Here is an 8,297-nt window from a genome sequence, read left to right as displayed (position 1 = left end):
TGGTGTCCCTATTACCTTTTGACCCACAAAATCTTTTTTACCTCCTGTGTCTTTAATTTCCCTTTCATGTCTTTCAGAATATAAAAAATAACTTTTCTAAAGAAATAAGATCTTAAATTTTTTACTTTTTAAAAAATTCTAATAGATGTGTACAACATCTATTTGGAATATTGGTTCCTTGTCACCAACTTGGTCAATTATGTCTACCATTCTAGAGCAGATTCCTCCAAAACATAGTGATGAACTATTAATTACTACTTTTTGCATATTTCTCTAAATTTCAAGACTAAAATAAATTCTCTTGTGTTCTCTCCCACCCCCAAGACCATATAAAGTGTCTCTTATGTGTCCTAAAGCACTTGTCACACAACTGTGATATACTCTCTACCTCCCACCACCAACTCACCCTTCTGTTTATTAATTTGAAGTCCTTAAGGAGAAAGACTGCCTTTGTCCTGTTTCTTCAGGCCTGACTTATATTGGTCACTCAATATGTAACACTTGAATCAGTGGACACTATTCTTATGGTCCATGAAGCAACTATAAGGACAAAAATTTAAAATAAATTCAAAACTTTCTTTCTCATCTCTCTTATAGTTTTGTTTTAGTCATATACCAAACTTTTTTGGTCACTACAACTTAAACATCATAAACTCTCCATTTTTTACCATGTTAATTGGCACTTCCTTTTACTCAGAATAATTACTCTTCTTTAGGTAAAACATAGCAAAATGGTCAAATTCTGAGTTTTCCAATCAAAGTAGAGTTTAGAAGTTCAAAGCCAGATTAACTGAATGTTAACAGAAATTTAATTTTGCTCTATATCAATCAGTATGATAGGGATTTCCCCCTGCAACAACTGAAAAATAATTTTGTACAGCATTCTAATGTTTTAGAAAAGCACTCAAAAACAGTCCCTTATTATAAAGCAATTTCATGGTAAAGTTAAGACTAGTTCTTGATACCCAAACTAGTGAATAAAATATTATGTGTTACAGTGACAAGTTGCTGTATGTTGCCCAACCAGTATGACACCTCTGTCCTTCTTTGCTGCAGGATTCATGGTAGATGAGGACAAGTAATGATAGACCATGGTCAGATTAATACTTGCTCTGCCTATGAGATGATCCAGAACCAAGGGTCTTTAAGAGTCAGGAATAATACTTGAAATGCTGGGCAATCTCATACTGCCATAATGGGAACGGAAAGGTGCTAGAGAGTTTGAGAAGTAAAAAGCTACCCTTCTCCTGTTATTGGTAATATCACTGGTGGTCAACATAGTGAGAGCTCAGTAAATTTCTGTTCATGTATTCTTCTCTCTCCTGCTATCTAAGGCCTTGTCCCCATTCCATCCGATAGGTCTTCTATATACACACAGGGCAAGCAAGAAGGGGCACTGTTTCTGGGTGTTTGGGAAGATCCAAAGTGGGCTCCCATGTTCCTTTTGTAGGAATTGTTCACTGCCATGGTATTAAAGAGTTAATAACCAATACTTGTGGAAGTGAACAATCCTGATTTTTCATATTTGCCAGTTTCCATGATATAAATACTTTTATTATCCCATCACCAATTCCAAACTACCAATGTTATTTTGATTAATTATATGCTGTAAGAGTAAATGAACTGTATGCATTAAATATCCTAGCTTCCCCCTTTAGTACCTTATACACACATTGAAATTACTGAGTATCTAGAAGACATGAATAACACCATCAACCGACATGACCTATTGGACAATAACAGGTCCTTTCACCAGACAACAGCAGAACACTAATTCTTTGTCATTGCAAATGAAACATTCTCCCATACAGATAATATGGTGTGACGTTAAGTAAATTTTAATTATTTAAAAGGATTCAACTCATACAGCGTATGTTGTCTGATAGCAGAAGATTCAATTGATAAGGACAGTTATTTGGAAATTTCCAGATATTTAGAAACTAAACAGTACACTTTTCAAAGTAATCCATGGGTCAAAGAAGAAATCACAGAGGAAATTAGAGTATATTTTGAGTTGAGTAAAACTTGAGCCAAAACATTAAAAAATGTGTGCAGTAGAGCCTGAAGAGTGCCTGGAGTGTAATTTACTGCTCAACATGCTTATATTAGAAAAAGAAGAAATGTCTAATATCAACAACCTAAGCTTCTACCTTCATATGTTGGAAAAGAAGTTCGTATTATACTAATACTCAAGAGAAGAAAGGAAATAAACACGAGTAAAAATCAATAGAAAAATAGAGACTATCAGTTAACCCAAAAGGTTGTTTTTTGTAAAGGTCAATCACATTGACAACCCAGTATTTATATTAATGAAGGAACAATGAGAAAATGTGCAGATTACCGTTATCTGATAGAATGAAAACAACATTGTCGCATACATCTTCTATACATAAAAGTAGGATAAAAGAGCAATTATAAAGAACTTTATGCTGATCAACTTGAAGCTTAGGTGAATTGCAATGTATAAACATTTCCAAAATATATGCAAGAATAAATAGAACATTTCAATAGCTCTGTAACAATTAAAGAAATTGACTTTGTATACTGAATTTTTCTTGCAATTGAAATAAACTTCACTGGTTAATTCTAACTTTTAAGGAAAAAAGTAATACATCCATTCATAAACTCTTCAAGAAAAGAGAATATAAATAAATCTTTTCTAAAGTATTTTACCAGTGCAAATTTATCCTGACACTAAAATCAAAGAAAATACAAAAAAAATACCTCTCACATTAACATTTCTCATGAACATAATGCACAAATTCCACAAGAAAATATCAACCAATAAAATTGAGCCATACATGACTGATTGGCATTTTGTCATCAAAGGAAAATTAATTTACAGCTAGGAAAACCAAATAATGTAAATTACTATATTAGCCAAAGAAATGGTTAAAGAAAACCTGTTTAATTATATAAGTAGGTACAGAAAGAAACTTCTGGCAAAAGTCAACAATCATACTGGGTAAGAAGAGACCATTATGAATCTATTCAATAATGCACAGTAACCCTCCACGACCAAGAGCACACTCAGCTGTGAACGACTGAGTGTTTCTCCTGCACATCAGCAATGGGGAAAGGATTTGTGCTTTGTCCCTTTATTCTTCCCTGTAACAACAGTTTTAGTCCATACCTAAGACCATTCAAGGGAGTAAGAGTTGTAGTGATTGGCATGGAAAAAGAAAAGCTGTCTTTATCCACAGATAACATAATCTTGTATGTAAAGTTTCTTAAGAAATCTAAAGAAAAACCATTATAACCAACAAGTTAATTTAGCCAGGTTATGGGGACAAGAACAATGTACAAAATTCACTTATATTTCTGTATGACAGGAATAATTACAGATTGAAATTAAAAACTAATACCTACTACAGTAGAATAAAAATAAGGAATAGCATAAACAAATGTAACAAAATACGTGCCAGACTCACAACACTGTATATACCAAACATTGCAGAGAGAACTGTAAAATGGTACAATACGTGCAGAGGCACAAAATGCTCATGGGTTGGAAAACTGTATTGGTGTCGATTTTCCTTAAAATCATCTCTAGACTCAAATCAATCCTAGTCAAAAGCCCATTATGCATTTGTATAGATATTGATAAGCAGTATCTCTAGTGCATGTCATAGAAATAATCAAGATAGCTTTGGAAAAGAATACATTTGAAGGAATTACACTACCAAATTTGAGGCATATCATAAAGCTAGAGGAACAAAATTTGATGTTTTCATGAGAATAAATATGTAGATAATGGAAGAAAATATCCAGAACCAAATTCAAATATGTAGGGTGAGTTAATTCTCAAAAAAGAGGCCAAGGTAATAAAATGTAAATGGGTCTTTTCAAGAACTTATGCCAGAACAATTTGTGTTACATACATAGAAAGTAATTAACTTTGACTCTGTCCCCAGGCTATACAGAAACATAAACTTGAAATGGATCATAGACTACATGTAAAAGTTTATGCCTACAACTTCTGGAGGAAAACAGAACATTTTTGCAAGCTTGGCATAAGTAAAGAATTCTTATGCTAGACAAAAAAAGAACAAATGGTTTAAAAAATAACTTTTACTTAATTAAAAGAAAATGCTTGTTTCATTCAAAACATACTGTGAGGAAGAAACAAGTCAGACTAAGAGAAAATAGTGAATATTTCATGCACTAAAGTTGAAAAATGACACAATCATGCCCGACTGATTATCCATTTCTTGAAATACAACCCTGTGGCTCCATTCGCCTGCAGCCAGCATTTCAATCCAGAACCTCACAAAGACTGAGGGACCCAGCGTGTCTAGTGGAGCCCCATTTCTGTGTCCCTGGATGGGAAGAGTGATGTGTGTGTGTCTACCCCTGCGTAGTCAAAATAAATAATGCCCCTCGAAAGATAACCACATCCTTATCCTTGGAATCTGTAAATGTCATGTTAAATGACAAGGAGGATTAAAGTTGCAGATGGAATTAAGTTTACTAATCAGCCAACTTAAAAATGAAGAGATTATCCCAGATTATCAGAGTGGAGCCAGCCTAATCACAAAGATCCTTAAATAGAAGAGGCAGTGTTACCCACGTGATGTAAGGCTTGGCTCCAGCCATCGCTGGTTTTGACGTGCAAAGGGGCCCTGAAACGAAATACTGGAGCCACACCTAGCTGTTGGAGAAAGCAAAAACTGCAAAAGAAAAAGATTCTTCTCTAGAAAAATATTAAAACACCTGGAGCATATTCAATGTTTTTTTCTTTTCTATTTAGTTTATTGGGGTGACACAGGTTAACAGAATTACCTAGGTTTAAGGGGCATATTTCCACAACACATTATCTCTTCACTGTATTGTGTGTTCACCACCCTAGGCCAAGTCTCCTTCCATCACCGTTTATCACCTACACCCTCCTCCACCTCTCCTCTGGACCCAGGCAATCACTACACTGTTGCTCCTGCCCCTGAGTTTTTCCATTTAATTGCTTTTTTTGCTGAATCCCTTCACACTCCCAACCCAACCCCCAACCCCTCCCCACAATGTGATGTTGTTGAAGGAATGCATACATAGACTAATTGAATAGAATATCATTCTACTGTCTCAAATGAATAAGGAAATTCAATACATGATAAAGGCGACATCCAAGTATGGGAAAATATCTTTGTAATAGAGGTGTGGGGTTAATTGGATATACATGAGGACAGATAAAATTATGTCAATGAATCACACTGATAGTAGGAGAAATTCCAAATGGGTTAGAGATCTAAATATAGAAAGTGAAATTATGCAAATAATGGAAGAGAAATCATGAGTAAAATCCTCTAATTTCCATTAGCAAGAGAAACCTTTGCTAACTATGAGTAAAACTCTAGAAACAGTTAATCAAGACATTGTTAAACTGGTTACATTAAATACTTTTTTAAACTCAAGTGGAATAAAATGTTATATGAGAAAAGTACTTGCAAGCATGCTGTGAAGAGTTAATATGTTTAATATGTACTTTCTAAAAATGAAGACAAAGTGAATCAACCCTATAGAAAAAAATAGAATGAGATATAGACAAGTCACAGAAAAAAAATGCAAATGGTCCTAAACCCTATCCTATTTCTAGAAGTCATTTCTAAAATCACAATTTCAAATATGAGAAAAGAGGTATTCATACGTCTAATCGTCAAAGAACTATTTGTAAGAGCAAGCAACAGAAAACTAATGAGAGAACTAATAATTAGGGCCCAATGAAATAATCCAGGCCACAACATGGAGCATTATACAACTGACCCAAGAATAAGGAATATATACTATGGTAATGTCATTTTAGGATATGCTACAAAATAAAAATGGCAAGATAACAAAAATTATGTATATGGTGTGCTGCAGTTTTCTGTAAGAGAGAGGTTGAATGTGCCTGTAGATTTTTCAATTAAAAAAGCAATGGGAGGATAAAACATAATATAATCAATGGAAGTCTGTGAGGGGGAGGGCAGAGAAAGAGGTAGGGAGCAGGAATAGAAGTTGGGTGAATGAATAAATCTTGTTTGGTAAATTTGGTATTGGAGGTGATTTTGTTTTCTTAAATTCCTAATGCGAATTTAAATTGTGTAAAGGCTATATATATATTTTTTTTTTTAAATAAAACTAAGAAGTCTGTTATTTTTCTAGGGTCACCCCCTAGAAATGTACCACAGACTGGGTGGTCTGAACAAGAGAAAATTTATTTCCTTACAGTTCTCGAGGAGTCCAATATCAAAGTCGTTTATTTTCTGAGTATCCCCTTCATTTGAAAATGGCCATTTTCTCCTTGTATCTTCACATGGGCTTCCCTCTTTGGATGTCTGTGTTCTATGCTCCTCTGTATAAAGACATTAGTCATATTGGGTTAGGATCTAACTAATGGGCTCCTTTTACCTTAATTCCCTCTTAAAAGACCCTGTCTCTGAATAGTCACATTCTGAGGGACAAGGGGTTAGGTCTTCAACCTGTATGATTTAGGGAGGCACGGTCGAGCCCATACTATTGTCCAGAAAGAGGTGGAACTGGTGGCTCTTTGAATAATGACAGGGAGAAAACTTCCAAGTGACAAGGGCACCCATTAACTGGACCATATCTGCCTGGTTGATATGCTTGAAAGATGAGAAGAAAATGCAGATGAGAGGGGAATGATTCCAAGTGACTGGTACACACAGTAATCAGATTTACCTCCTGGTGGATAAGCCCCAGGGGGGAAAGCAAATTCAGAAGGCTATTTATCTTTTGTTGTGCTGGGTATCCTGTAGAAGCTGTGGCTCCCCTGGCTTGGCCTGACTGAGGTAAGACATTTCAGACATGGGGCACAGACTTCGTTCATGTGGTCCATAAGATCATGGGTGCTGGACTCAGTCTTTCTGGGTCCCTAGACCTTAAGAGAAGTAGACAGCCCTCCTAAGCCAGCTCAGTTTTTATCTGTAGGTGGATGGGGGAGCTGGGCTAGGAAAAGCCTATGATTTAACACATGCCCTGTGTTCCCCAGAGCCCACCATGGATCCCTCACTCCTGCTGGCCTTTCCCTTGCTCCTGGCTCTGTCAGCACCTTGCAGTGCTTGTCAGTGTAAGCTCCAGCACCCTCAGGCATATTACTGCAATTCAGACATTGGTGAGTCAAGGGAAACAGCAGGGAAGTCTTCATGAATGCGTCTCCATGGGGTGGAGAAATGCAGGGGTCAGGAGTTCTTTTGATCTGAACATCTCCGACAGACTTAGGATGGAAAAAACTTAAACCGATGAACCTATGGGCTCCTGACCCATTTCTTCCTTCTCCCAGTCCTAGTAGCTGATATACTAGGACCAGGAAACAACACCGCGCTGAAACAAAGTTTCAGAGTCAGTGTCACTAAGGTAAACCCGGTGCCTGCTTTCTTCCTAAGCCCTTCCTTCAAAAACCCAGACTTTCCTATCTGCTTGGGCTGAGGGAGTTGAATGGTTCCTGGAGCCCAGCAACTTCTAGGAGAACCTAAGGTCTTAGCCTCTTTTTCCCTTTCATCACAGATACTCAAAGCTCCCAGGAGCATCCCGGAAATCCATGCAATCTACACACCTAAGCATCAGAATGACTGTGGTTTTGAGCTGACGACTGCTCCACAATCACAAATACTTATTGCAGGTAAGCACCCCTGTCCACATACAGCTGCTCAACCTTGCCACCTTCCTCTGACAGGGCTGCTTTACTTCCGCAACTCTAGTTCCAGGGAGAACCGAGGGCCGATTCTCCACAATCTGACAGACTCTTCCTAGGAAAATGCTAGACCATGATTCATGGCTGACTGTACAAGCCTCTGGGTTTCCAGACTCTCTGGGGCTGACCACCTAAGGGCTGCAGCATGTCCTTCCCAGGGGCTGCCCATGCCTGCTGTGCTGACTCTCAGGCCTGCTCTCTGATCACTGCAGGCTTCCTGCGGGTGGGAAGAGTGAACTTCACAAAATGCCATCTGGCGTATGCCTGGCAAAAGCTCACCAGAGAGCAAAAAATAGGTTTCGAGATGGCATACAGAACAAGTTGCAAATGTCAAGTGAGTAGCTTCCTGAGTATGTTTTCCCTCGTCCTTGTCCAACTTCCTTGTTTCCGGAGCTTCCTCTTTGTCATCTCCCTCTCCGGATGACCCTCGCCTCCCCCCTTTTTCCTTTACTCTTCCCTGTCCCCCTCACCGTTCCTTTTAGCTTCTCCCTGTATTAAGACCCTCGTCGTCCTTGTCTTTTTAGAATGGGGGCTGTGAACAACAGGTGGGGAGAAAATAGCAACAACCCCTGTATCTTCCCCCACCTCTAGGTTCAACCCTGCCTCCGCTGCT

General features: G+C 37.8%; 1 long non-coding RNA gene across 1 annotated transcript; it reads left to right on the top strand.

Moving 5' to 3' along the window:
- The first annotated feature begins 7,275 nt into the window (after nucleotides 1-7,275).
- Nucleotides 7,276-8,007, top strand: LOC118999203 (uncharacterized). The gene is made up of 3 exons (XR_005069065.1): nucleotides 7,276-7,347; nucleotides 7,498-7,612; nucleotides 7,897-8,007. It is a non-coding gene; the product is annotated as an uncharacterized LOC118999203 (long non-coding RNA).
- The last annotated feature ends 290 nt before the right edge of the window (nucleotides 8,008-8,297 follow it).

The sequence above is a fragment of the Sturnira hondurensis genome, unplaced genomic scaffold, assembly GCF_014824575.4.
Source record: "Sturnira hondurensis isolate 20B ecotype Veracruz unplaced genomic scaffold, ASM1482457v3 Scaffold0014745, whole genome shotgun sequence".
Taxonomy (NCBI): domain Eukaryota; kingdom Metazoa; phylum Chordata; class Mammalia; order Chiroptera; family Phyllostomidae; genus Sturnira; species Sturnira hondurensis.
Note: the sequence above shows the minus strand (reverse complement) of the source record. Positions and strands in the feature narration are given on the sequence as shown.